General features: G+C 45.9%; 1 pseudogene; it reads left to right on the top strand.

Annotated features, from left to right (window-relative positions):
* The window catches only part of LOC141148047 (posterior protein-like), a 32220-nt pseudogene extending 20694 nt beyond the window's left edge, over positions 1–11526 (top strand).
* The last annotated feature ends 598 nt before the right edge of the window (positions 11527–12124 follow it).

Below are 12124 nucleotides of genomic sequence, written 5' to 3'. Positions count from 1 at the left end.
ATTACCTGATAATATATAACTGAACAAGGATTTCCTTATTTCACTTATATATTCTAAAGCTATATGAATCAGAAGTAATAAGAAATATAACTGGAATGTAACATGATCCCACACAGTGTGTGACTATCAGAATGCAGTTACATTCAGTTATAAATACAGGTTTTTTATAGAGAACCATCTCTTAGTATGATAAATGAAGAGATATCAGGAATTAGGATGTCAGTCCATTGAATCTTCTTGGTCCATGGATGATGTGGCATAACGGCCTCTTTTGTGAGAATGATGATTCCCATTTTGTTCTGAAATTTTCTGGGTGCTGCCTGAAGGTGAAGATGATGCCATTCTTCTGCGTGTGGGAGTGTTGCTGCTTGTGGGTTCTGTCAGATTTAATTTTAAAAGGGTTTGTTGTAGTTCATCTGCTGATCTGCTTCTGTAAATTGTACCTTGGTAGTTAAATTTGACTGAAAAGGGGAAGCCCCATTGATACATAATGTTGTGGCGTTGCAGTTCCATTAGTTGGGGTTTCATGGATCGTCTTTTAGTAATAGTAAGTTGGAATAAGTCAGCAAAAATTTGATAATTATGTCCTTGAAAATTAAGTTTCTTTTTTTCTCTTGCAGCAATTAGTATTTGTTCTTTCATTCTGTAATAATGAAATTTTGTGATTATATCACGTGGGGGTCCATCTTTCTTTTTGGCTGTGAGGGCTCTGTGTACTCTGTCCAGTTCTAAACGTTCAATAGGGATATCTGGCTTTAGTTCTTGTAATAGAGCAGTAATAGTAGATTGCAGGTCTGTCACAGTTTCAGGTATTCCCCTTATGCGCAAGTTTGAACGTCTGGCTCTATTTTCGTAATCTTCGAGCTTAGTTTGAAGTATTCAATTCTCTTTTTTTAATTTTTCCAATTCTGTTATATTTTCTTGGGTTGTAATTTCAATTTCATCCATGTTTATTTCTAAGGCTGCGGTGCGGTTTCCCAGCTCTCTTATTTCTTTGGTTAGGCTTTTTGTTATTTGGTCTGAGGTTTGTTTTAAAGCCTTATGAAGCATCTTTTCAAATTGTAATAATATTACTGGGGATACTGAGGAGGCTTGTGGAGAAGTTTGTGAGAGGATTTGTTCTGTATCTGACTCAAATGGAGAGTCTTGCTGTGACATTTTCTGTCTGTGAGAGCGCCCTGATGCTGTATCTTGTGAGGTGACTGGAGCTGCTTCAGCTGCAGTGAGTGCCTGTGAGCTCTTTGTGAGGTGATTTTTATTTCTGCCACGGTTTCCTCCCAGTACCATATTTCCTGCCCAAACTTTCACAGTTTGTTCCCTGGGGCAAAAAGGTTCAAATGGATACCTTTTGAGCCTGCAGGCTCCGCTTTGTCCTTCTCTTCTCTCCTCAGCGGTGTGGAGCTCTAACAATGCATGTCTGCTCCGCTAGGCTCCGCCTCCTGCCCCTCTTAAATTTAATTTCAACACATTCACTCAATGATGGTGATAATGTTATAAAGATCGCTCAATAATAATAATAATAGTAATGTTATAATAATAACTACAATAATGATACTACTGCTAATAAGAATGTTAAGATTGTTAGTGCAAAGTAACATTTCTCTATAGCACTACACTGCCTTTGCATAGCGATTAGATAACCCTTGTTAATATAAGCCTATCACAAAGACAAGAAGAGGGGAAGATAATGCTGGTTGTAGATATTTCAAATGCAGCAAGTTCCAACAGTGACAGCCATATGCTGTTTCATTTGAGCAGAGATTAACTCAATCTGCAAATTAAACCAAGAGATAAGTAAACTGTCAACTATTAAGGAAATTTGTTGCTAAGGAAAGCAGCCCTCCAAAAGCATGTCCTACCTGTATCGATACCACACTGCCAAACTAATTGTCAGCCTGTTTTCAGGCTGTAGAGAGGGGAAAGAGCGCTATCCTGGGAAATAGCTGCGCCATATAAGAGAACTTATGCTCTCCAAATTGCCCCCAGCTGTGGTCCAGCGGCCAGAATCAAATTTTCTGGACGCCGGACCTATACGAAGATGGCCGCTGTGGCTTCAGATGCACCGGCGCATGCGCCATGACGTAATTGCCTGTCATATGACGGACGTTACTCACTGCTGGGCACATAGGCATGCTGGGAACCGGGAAGGGAGGTGGGCAAGATTCCACCCATCCCAGCGCAACATAGCAAGGCTGCGTGTTCACATGCAGGGACGGGGAAGGCGGAGGACGTGACCATGTCACAGCCCACCATCTTGAGGAAGGGCCCATATCTGGGTCCTGCTGTAGCAGCCAACCAAGGGGAGTCATTTTACATGCACAATGTAATACGAGCCATTATTAAAGTGAAATACAACCTATAATTGGTTTTAAGAATTTTTGCTGTTTTTGAATTTTTGAATTAACAACTCAAAGGGTCCCCCATATTGACCCGTACATGTGGTGCAACATAGTGATTCATGGAAAACCAAAGGAAGGCCACAGGGCAAGGGGCAACAATTCATATAGTAGCAATTAAAGGAGAAGTGCAAAGCTGATTGCATCATTCAGCTCTAGAGAAATGAAAGCCTTGACAACATAGCGATTCAGAAAAAGCCAAAAGCAGGGCAATAGAGCAAAGAACATCAATTCGTATAGTAGCGATCAAAGGAAAGGTGTGTACATATGTTAAAAAAATATGCCTCTGCCAGTTATCATTCTTGTGCAGATGAATCTCCTAAAAGCCAGTGTCATTTACTATTGTCTCAGTGTCAACAACTTGATTATTGGGTAAACAGCAAACAAAGAAAGTGAAGAAAGAGAGGTTAGCAAATTAAATTGCAGTATTGCTCAGAATTAAATTTATATCTGAGCAAATGGGGGAGAAGTGGAAAACAGAGAGGAGGCATCTCAGGGAGGACATAGAGAAAATTAGCGAAAGCCTTCTAAAGGTTGCAACAGCCTCCAGTATGGCAATTGATAAATTGCAGGCTACAGCAGGCAATTTGTCAGAAATAAACAGTGACCTACAAGAACAGCTTCAGAGGTGCAGTATGGACTGTGATATGAAGAAAAAACCTTTAGAGTAGGGCTGTGGAAATTAAAGATTAATTCCTCGATTAATCTTTAATCTTTTTGATCAATCAAAATGTTTTTCATCGATCAAAATTCTTTTGATCGGTACTCACCTCTCCACCGGCTTCCGGGACTTCAGAGAGTTCCGTCGGAGATCCGGTGATGTCACCGGACTCCTCCCCCCTTCCCCAAGTGCCTCCGTCTGATAACGAAGAGAAGGGGGGAGGAGTCCGGTGACGTCTATGTCCGTGATGTCACCGGACAGCCTGGACAGTGATGGTAAATATGGATGTGGTTAACTGGGATCATTCAGTGAGCTAAGTATAGGCAAATTTGATAACCTCCGTTTTTAACATTGATAAGCTGTGATATTTTTGCCGTGTGGATCGGCTTCTGCTGTTGCCATGATGGCGGCGCTTGCTTTTGATTGACGTGTGATGTCCTAGCCATGCCCTGCTATGTTCGGCTTCGGCCATTGCCATAACAAAAGCTAAAAGTAGTTGGATCTGTATGTGCATTATAATTAATTAAAATTAGTCGATTAATCGATTAAAAAAAAAACGATTAATCGAACACGAAAATTTTAATCAGTAACGGCCCTACTTTAGAATCATTGTGAATAAAGTTGTGTGAGATGGAAAGTTGGTTATGTCTTTAGTAGGGATGAGCTTTGTGTTCGAGTCGAACCCATGTTCGACTCGAACATCGTCTGTTCGCCCATTTGCCGAATTGCGAATGATATGGGCCGTTCGCGCCAAATTCGTGTGGCGTGTCACGGCACATATTTCACTGCGGCATCGCAGTGCATTGCTGGCTGATGATTGGCCAAGCATGCACTATGACCCGCATGCTTGGCCAATCACAGCGCCGTCTGAACAGAGAGCCGTAATTGGCCAAAGCCAAGGAGGCTTTGGCCAATTATGGCTCAGGGGATTTAGCACACGCCCCACACTATATAAGGCCGCCTGCACGGCGGCCCTGTGTAGTGTGTGTTCCGGCGTTCATAGATAGAGAGAGAGAGAGACAGACAGTGTCATTTGATTTGAGTTAGATAGATTAGGCAGAACAGTCAGTCAGTTAGCTGCACTTACAGTGTATTGTGTATATATATATGCATCCCAGGTGTTGCATATATATATATACACTGTATTCAGTTTAGCTAGATCCGTTCCTGTTATCTTCTTACTGACAGGCAGGCTTGTCTTGTTACAGTATTTACAGCTACCTGAAGAAAATTGCTGGTGTTCTTTTGATCCTACTAGTACCACAGTCAGGCAGCTAGACTATTTACAGTTAGTGCAGTGCGTCCTGCTCACAGTGTTCAGCTAAAACTACAAGTTAGTGGGGTGCGTCCTGCTCACAGTGTTCAGCTAAACCTACAAGTTAGTGGGGTGCGTCCTGCTCACAGTGTTCAGCTAAACCTACAAGTTAGTGTGGTGCGTGCACCTCACAGTGTTCAGCTAAACCTACAAGTTAGTGCGGTGCGTCCTGCTCACAGTGTTCAGCTAAACCTACAAGTTAGTGGGGTGCGTCCTGCTCACAGTGTTCAGCTAAACCTACAAGTTAGTGTGGTGCGTCCACCTCACAGTGTTCAGCTAAACCTAGAAGTTAGTGCAGTGCGTCCTGCTCACAGTGTTCAGCTAAAACTACAAGTTAGTGCGGTGCGTCCTGCTTACAGTGTTCAGCTAAAACTACAAGTTAGTGCTGTGCGTCCTCCTCACAGTGTTCAGCTAAACCTACAAGTTAGCGTAGTGAGACCTCTGCACAGTGTTCATCTAAAGCTACAAGTTAGTGCAGTGCGTCCTGCTCACAGTGTTCAGCTAGATCCGTTCCTGTTATCTTCTTACTGACAGGCAGGCTTGCCTTGTTACAGTATTTACAGCTACTTGAAGAAAATTGCTGGTGTTCTTTTGATCCTATTAGTACCACAGTCAGGCAGCTAGACTATTTACAGTTAGTGCAATGCGTCCTGCTCACAGTGTTCAGCTAAACCTACAAGTTAGTGTGGTGCGTCCACCTCACAGTGTTCAGCTAAACCTACAAGTTAGTGCGGTTCGCCCTGCTCACAGTGTACAGCTAAAACTACAAGTTAGTGCTGTGCATCCTGCTCACAGTGTTCAGCTAAAACTACAAGTTAGTATGGTGCGTCCACCTCACAGTGTTCAGCTAAAACTACAAGTTAGTGCGGTGCGTCCTGCTCACAGTGTTCAGCTAAACCTACAAGTTAGTGCGGTGCGTCCTGCTCACAGTGTTCAGCTAAAACTACAAGTTAGTGTGGTGCGTCCTCCTCACAGTGTCCAGCTAAACCTACAAGTTATTTTTTTGCGAGCTCTGCACAGTGTTCAGCTAAAGCTACCTGTAGAAGGTTGGTGGTGTTTTCCTGATCCTATCACTAGCACAGGCAGCTAAAAAAGCTACAAGTTAGTTTTTTGCGAGCTCTGCACAGTGTTCAGCTAAAGCTACCTGTAGAAGGTTGGTGGTGTTCTCATACTACAGGCAGACAGTTGATTTTGCTAGCTGCAGTATCAGTACATATATATATATATATATATATATATATATATATATATATATATATATATATATATATATATATATATATATATATATTTATCCCAGCTTAGTGCAGCTACAGGCCATTAGTATGTCTGGAAGGCCAAGAAGGAGAGGCAGACAGTCACAAGCCAATAAGAGAGGGCAAGCAGGCTCTGTGTCTAGTGCTGGTCGTGGAGACGGTGCATCCTCATCAGCACATGGCCGTGGGACATGCTTGGCCTTTTTTTCGGCAGCTGGCCGTGTTGAGCCGCAACATGCGGAAGACTTGGTCGAGTGGATGACCAAGCCGTCCTCATCCTCCTCATCCTCTCTCACCCATGCCCAGGGTACTTTGTCTGGCAAAGCAGCAGCCTCTTCCCTTGGCTCAATGTCATCAGTGACTCCTTCCCTAGCCCCACCATGTCCTTCTGAGGAGTCCCTCGAACTGTTTGACCACAGTGTTGGGTACACGCTCCAGGAGGATGCCCAGCGTTTGGAAGGCTCTGATAATGATACTGAGCTCGATGAAGGCAGTAACATGAGCACGGACAGAGGGGGTGCCCAAGAAGGACAGCAATCTGGCAGTCATGCTCCCCCTGCTGCAGCATACTGCCAGGTTTGCTCCAGTGATGAGGAGGGAGGGGATGATGAGGTCACTGACTCAACGTGGGTGCCTGATAGGAGAGAGGAGGACGAGGAGGCGGCACATCACCAATGAGGCAGGATGCCCTCCAGGGGCCAGCCTAAGGGCAGCACCTTGACTGCATCACACCCCAAAGCTCCACATGTGCAGGGCGCTGCAGTCTCTGCGCGTTATTCAAAAAGTTCTTTGGTGTGGGCCTTTTTTGAGACGAGTGCATCAGATCGCACCGCTGCTATTTGCAACATATGTCTCAAGCTTATCTCGCGTGGCCAAAACATCTCCCGCTTGGGTACCACATGCTTGACCAGACATATGTTGACCTGCCATGCAGTTCGTTGGCAAGCGTATCTAAAAGACCCACACCAAAGAACAAAGAGGACCTCTCTTTGCTCCTCATCAGCTGAGATCTCCAACCCCACTATACCTTCAGTCCTCTCTGAGACCTGCACTGAGAGGAATGAAGGTGTAGAATTAGGTGTGTCACAGCCAAGTACTTGTGGGCAATCTGATTTTGGTACACCGACGTCAGATTGTACCAGGCAAATTTCCCTGCCCCAGCTGCTGCACCGCCGAAAGAAGTTTGCTTCCAGCCATCCACATGCCCAGCGGTTGAATGCTAGCTTGGCAAAATTGCTAGCACTTCAACTGCTGCCTTTTCAGTTGGTAGACTCTGCCCCCTTCCGTGAGTTTGTGGAATGTGCGGTTCCTCAGTGGCAGGTACCCAAACGCCACTTTTTCTCACGGAAGGCGATTCCGGCTCTCTACCAGCATGTGGAAGGCAATGTCCATGCCTCGCTGGACAGGGCGGTCAGCGGTAAGGTGCATATTACCGCTGACTCATGGTCCAGCAGGCATGGACAGGGACGTTACCTAAGTTTCACAGCGCATTGGGTGACTCTGCTGGCAACTGGGAAGGATGCAGGACAAGGTGCAGTAGTGTTGGAGGTTGTTCCGCCACCACGCCTCCAAAATGCTAATGATTGTGACACACCTCTCTCCTCCACCCCCTCGTCTTCTTCTTCCTCCATGGCCTCTTCCTCGGAACCAGCGGTGCTCCGTAGTCGTTCAAGGGGCTACGCAAGTACGCAGGCCAAAAGATGCCATGCGGTGCTTGAGCTGGTGTGCTTGGGGGACAGGAGCCACACTGGGGCAGAGGTTCTGTCAGCTCTGCAGGGGCAGGTTCAGAGGTGGTTGACGCCACGCCAACTTAAGGCAGGAATGGTGGTTTGCGACAATGGCACCAACCTCCTCTCTGCCCTCCGACAGGGACAAATGACCCATGTGCCCTGTTTGGCTCACGTCCTTAACTTGGTGGTGCAGCGGTTCTTGGGCAGGTACCCGGGCTTACAGGATGTCCTGAGGCAGGCCAGGAAAGTCTGTGTGCATTTCCGCTGGTCATATAATGCCAGTGCTCGGCTGACGGATCTCCAAAAGGAGTTTAACCTGCCCAAGAACCGCCTAATCTGTGACATGCCCACCAGGTGGAACTCAATGTTGGCCATGCTGCAGCGGCTGCACACGCAGCAGAGGGCCATCAATGAGTACCTGTGTGACTATGGCACCAGGACAGGGTCAGGGGAGCTTGGTTTTTTTTCCCCACGCCAGTGGGCCATGATCAGGGATGCATGCACTGTCCTGTCACCATTTGAGGAGGCCACGAGGATGGTGACCAGTGACAGTGCATGCATCAGTGACACTGTCCCCCTTGTCCACCTGTTGGAGCACACGCTGCGTGGAATAATGGACAGGGCACTTGAGGCAGAACAGAGGCAGGAAGAGGAGGACTTCCTTAGCTCTCAAGGCCCCCTTTATCCAGACAGTGTTCCTGCATGCCCGCCGATCACACAGGAAGAGGAGGAGGTGGGGGAGGAGGAGGAGGAGGAAGATTGTGTCAGTATGGAGGTGGAGCCTGGCACTCAGCATCAGCAGCAGTCTTTAAGGGATCAGTCCCAAGAAACACATGGACTTGTACGTGGCTGGGAGGAGGTGGCTGCGGACCATGTCATCCTTAGTGACCCAGAGGACTCCGGACCGAATGCCTCAGCAAACCTACGCTGCATGGCCTCCCTGATCCTGCAAAGCCTGCGTAAGGATCCTCGTATTCGTGGTATCAAGGAGAAGGTCCAATACTGGCTGGCAACCCTCCTTGATCCACGTTACAAGGGTAAGGTTGCGGACCTTATCTTGCCATCGCAGAGGGAGCAGAGGATGAAACATCTTCGGGAGGCCTTGCAGAAAGGTCTGCGCAACACGTTCCCAGAGACTGGGAGGTTACAAACTCCTGTTTCTGGACAACGTGTTGCTGAGGCTTCGGTCAGTCAAAGAAGGAGCGGTGGAGAAGGTGGCTGTCTGACCGATGCGTTCAGACAATTTTTTGGTCCGCAGCCCCAAGGTATGATCGGTTCCAGCAACCATCGCCAGCATCTGTTTTACATGGTGCAGGAATACCTAGGGGCAAGATCTGACTTGGACACCTTTCCCACCGAAAATCCTCTGGGTTACTGGGTCTTGAGGATGGATCACTGGCCAGAGCTTGCACAGTATGCAATTGAGCTACTGGCCTGTCCTGCATCCAGCGTTCTTTTGGAACGCACATTCAGTGCTGATGGAGGCTTTGTAACCGATCACAGGGTGCGTCTGTCCACCGACTCGGTCGATCGACTGACCTTCATAAAAATGAATCAGTCTTGGATCACCACCAGCTACCAAGCACCTGATGCTGATGTAACCGAATAATTTTTTGTGAAATCTCAGATCCCTTCAAAGACTGCCTATGCTGATGCTGAGTGACTATCCCTGAGTAATTATCCTCTTCCTCCTCAATCATCACGCTGATAGCTTGTAAGAACATTTTTGGTTCTGGGCGTCACCACCAGTGCCTAATGCCCAATTTTTCAGCCCCTGTTTAACAGGGGTGTGTAATTACAATTTTTGATGTAATACTTTGCAGCAGGGCTAGTTTCTGCGTTACAACTAGAGTATCTGTGAGGGGTTGCAGTGTTGTGGCACCAGCACCAGTGCCTAAGGCCCAATTTTTCAGCCCCTGTTTAACAGGGGCATGTAATTACAATTTTTGGTGCAATACTTTGCAGCAGGGCTCATTTCTGCGTTCCAACTAGAGTATCTGTGAGAGGTTGCAGTGTTGTGGCACCAGCACCAGTGCCTAAGGCCCAATTTTTCAGCCCCTGTTTAACAGGGGCCTGTAATTACAATTTTTGATGCAATACTTTGCAGCAGGGCTCATTTCTGCGTTCCAACTAGAGTATCTGTGAGGGGTTGCAGTGTTGTGGCACCAGCACCAGTGCCTAAGGCCTAATTTTTCAGCCCCTGTTCAACAGGGGCATGTAATTACAATTCTTGATCTAATATTTCACAGCAGGGCCCATTTCTGCACCCACCAAGAGCGAGTGAGGACTTACAGTGTTGTGGCACCACCACCACCAAAGGCCCAATTTTTCTGCCCTTGTTCAACAGGGGCATGTAATTACAATTCTTGATCTAATATTTCACAGCAGGGCCCTGTGAGGGCTTACAGTGTTGTGGCCACAACAACACCTAAGGCCCAAATTTCTGCTGAGTATATAGGGCAGGCCCCTACTTTCAAACATCTAACTTACAAACGACTCCTACTTGCTAACGGAAGGAGACAACAGGACGTGAGATGAAATCTACCCCTAAGAAGGGAAATTCTCTCCTGTAAGAGTTAATATGGGAAAAAAATTTCTCCTTTCCACTGATGCTTTCCAATCCTTGTTCCACAAAAAAACCCAAATTTTCAAAAAACATTTGTCATTGGGACAAAAAGTGAGGTGAAATCTTCTGAAGAGGAGGAAAGACAGCAAAACAAATGTCACAGGGGTGATAACCCTTCCCTATGTTTTCCAAAAAGCTTAAAAAAGATTTTTTGGCTGGAGCTAAACACGTTAAAAATGTACCCGTTAAAAATTACAAACAGATTCTACTTAACAACAAACCTACAGTCCCTGTCTTGTTTGCACCGCCTGTATACTGCTGTTCAGAGTATATAGGGCCTGGTGGCCCCACACCTTTCCTTATTTTAATTTGGGTGCGGGGTTCCCCTTAATATCCATACAAGACCCAAAGGGCCTGGTAATGGTCTGGGGGGTACCCATGCCGTTTGTCTCACTGATTTTCATCCATATTGCCAGGACCCGACATTACATTAAACCCGCAAGCAGTTTTAAATGAGATTTTTTCCTTTAAAAATTACATTTTGTGCAGGGACTGTTCTAAACACGGGAAACACATGCCACTTTACAGGCATACTATAGACACACCCCAGGTACGATATTTAAAGGAATATTTACCTTTTTTTTTATTTTACTTTAAGCATCATTAAAATCACTGCTCCCGAAAAAATGGCCGTTTTTAAAAGTTTTTTTTGCATCGATACAAGTCCCCTGGGGTAGGGCCCGGGTCCCCAAACCCTTTTTAGGACAATGCCATGCAAATTAGCCTTTAAAATGAGCACTTTTGATTTCGAACGTTCAAGTCCCATAGACGTCAATGGGGTTCTAACGTTCGTGCGAATTTTCGGTCCGTTCGCATCTTCTGGTGCGAACCGAACCGGGGGGTGTTCGGCTCATCCCTAGTCTTTAGAAAGAAAATTAGCAGATGCAAACTAGCAGCTTTTTACTAAACAGCAATGTATATTATCACTCAATGAGCACATAAGAACTTGTCAATTGGCTAATATCTGCACAGTCAATGAGGGGAAGGTCCACAATAAAAGACAGTCAGCTATTGCACCTATATCTTTAAATCAAACTAACAGTTTGATTACAATCCAAGATAGACTTTTTTGTGCCAGTTTCTTGGTGAATTTAATACTCTGGAATCATCAGTGAGTCTGTAAAATAAATTTGAGATTCTAGTAGTTAGATACTATTTGAGTAATGAGGATGCATGCTCTCTTCTAAAAGCATGGCTACAAGGACCTCTGGCAGGCCAGTTACCTGCACAGGTTAATGATAACTTAGCAGATGCAGAGGAGCAGAGGAAAGAGTTGCAGTATATTTTAGACAGTCGTGATAGCGGTAAGAGTGATTTACAATGAATGGGATTTAGTAGAGGAGATGACCCAATATTGTTCTGCAGTGAGTATCTGGCATTGTATAAGAAAGTGTTCAACTGTCCTGACGTATAGGAAGATTATGCAGGATTCGTATGCTCAATGACCAATAAGTGTTGTGTAACTTTCCTGCTAAAATGGCTCTCAGGAATGCTAGATCATACCAACATTTTCGTAATATTCTCATGGACTATTGCGAGTAGTTTTAAATGACTTTTTTCCTTTGAAATGTCATTTTGCTGTCAGACTGTTCTAAACATGGGAAACATGCGCCCCTTTACAGGCATACTATAGACACCCCCCAGCTACGAAATTTAAAGGGATATTACACTTTTATTGTTTGACTTTAAGCATTATTAAAATCACTGCTCCTGAAAAAACGGCGTTCTCGTCCAGCATCTCCTCCGCGGCATCTTCTATCTTCTTCTCCTCGGGCTGCTCCGCACCCATGGCATGGGGGGAGGCTCCCGCTCTTCTCTTCATCTTCTTCTCTTCTTCATCTTCTTCTTCATCTTCTCTTCTTCTCTTCTTCATTTTCTTCTCTGGGCCGCTCTGCACCCATGCTGGCATGGAGGGAGGCTCCCGCTGTGTGATGCGTCTCCTCTTCTGACGGTTCTTAAATAACGGGGGGGCGGGGCCACCCGGTGACTCCGCCCCCCTCTGACGCACGGTGACTTGACAGGACTTCCCTGTGACGTCACGGGGAATGCCACAGGGAAGTCCCGTCAAGCTAGGACCCAAATCAGCATACGCTGTATGAGTCAGAAAGGCTTGAAAAATTGCCCCCTGGCAGATGATAGG

This window comes from Aquarana catesbeiana, linkage group LG06 (assembly GCF_042186555.1).
Source record: "Aquarana catesbeiana isolate 2022-GZ linkage group LG06, ASM4218655v1, whole genome shotgun sequence".
Taxonomy (NCBI): domain Eukaryota; kingdom Metazoa; phylum Chordata; class Amphibia; order Anura; family Ranidae; genus Aquarana; species Aquarana catesbeiana.
This window is presented reverse-complemented; position numbering and strand designations above follow the sequence as displayed.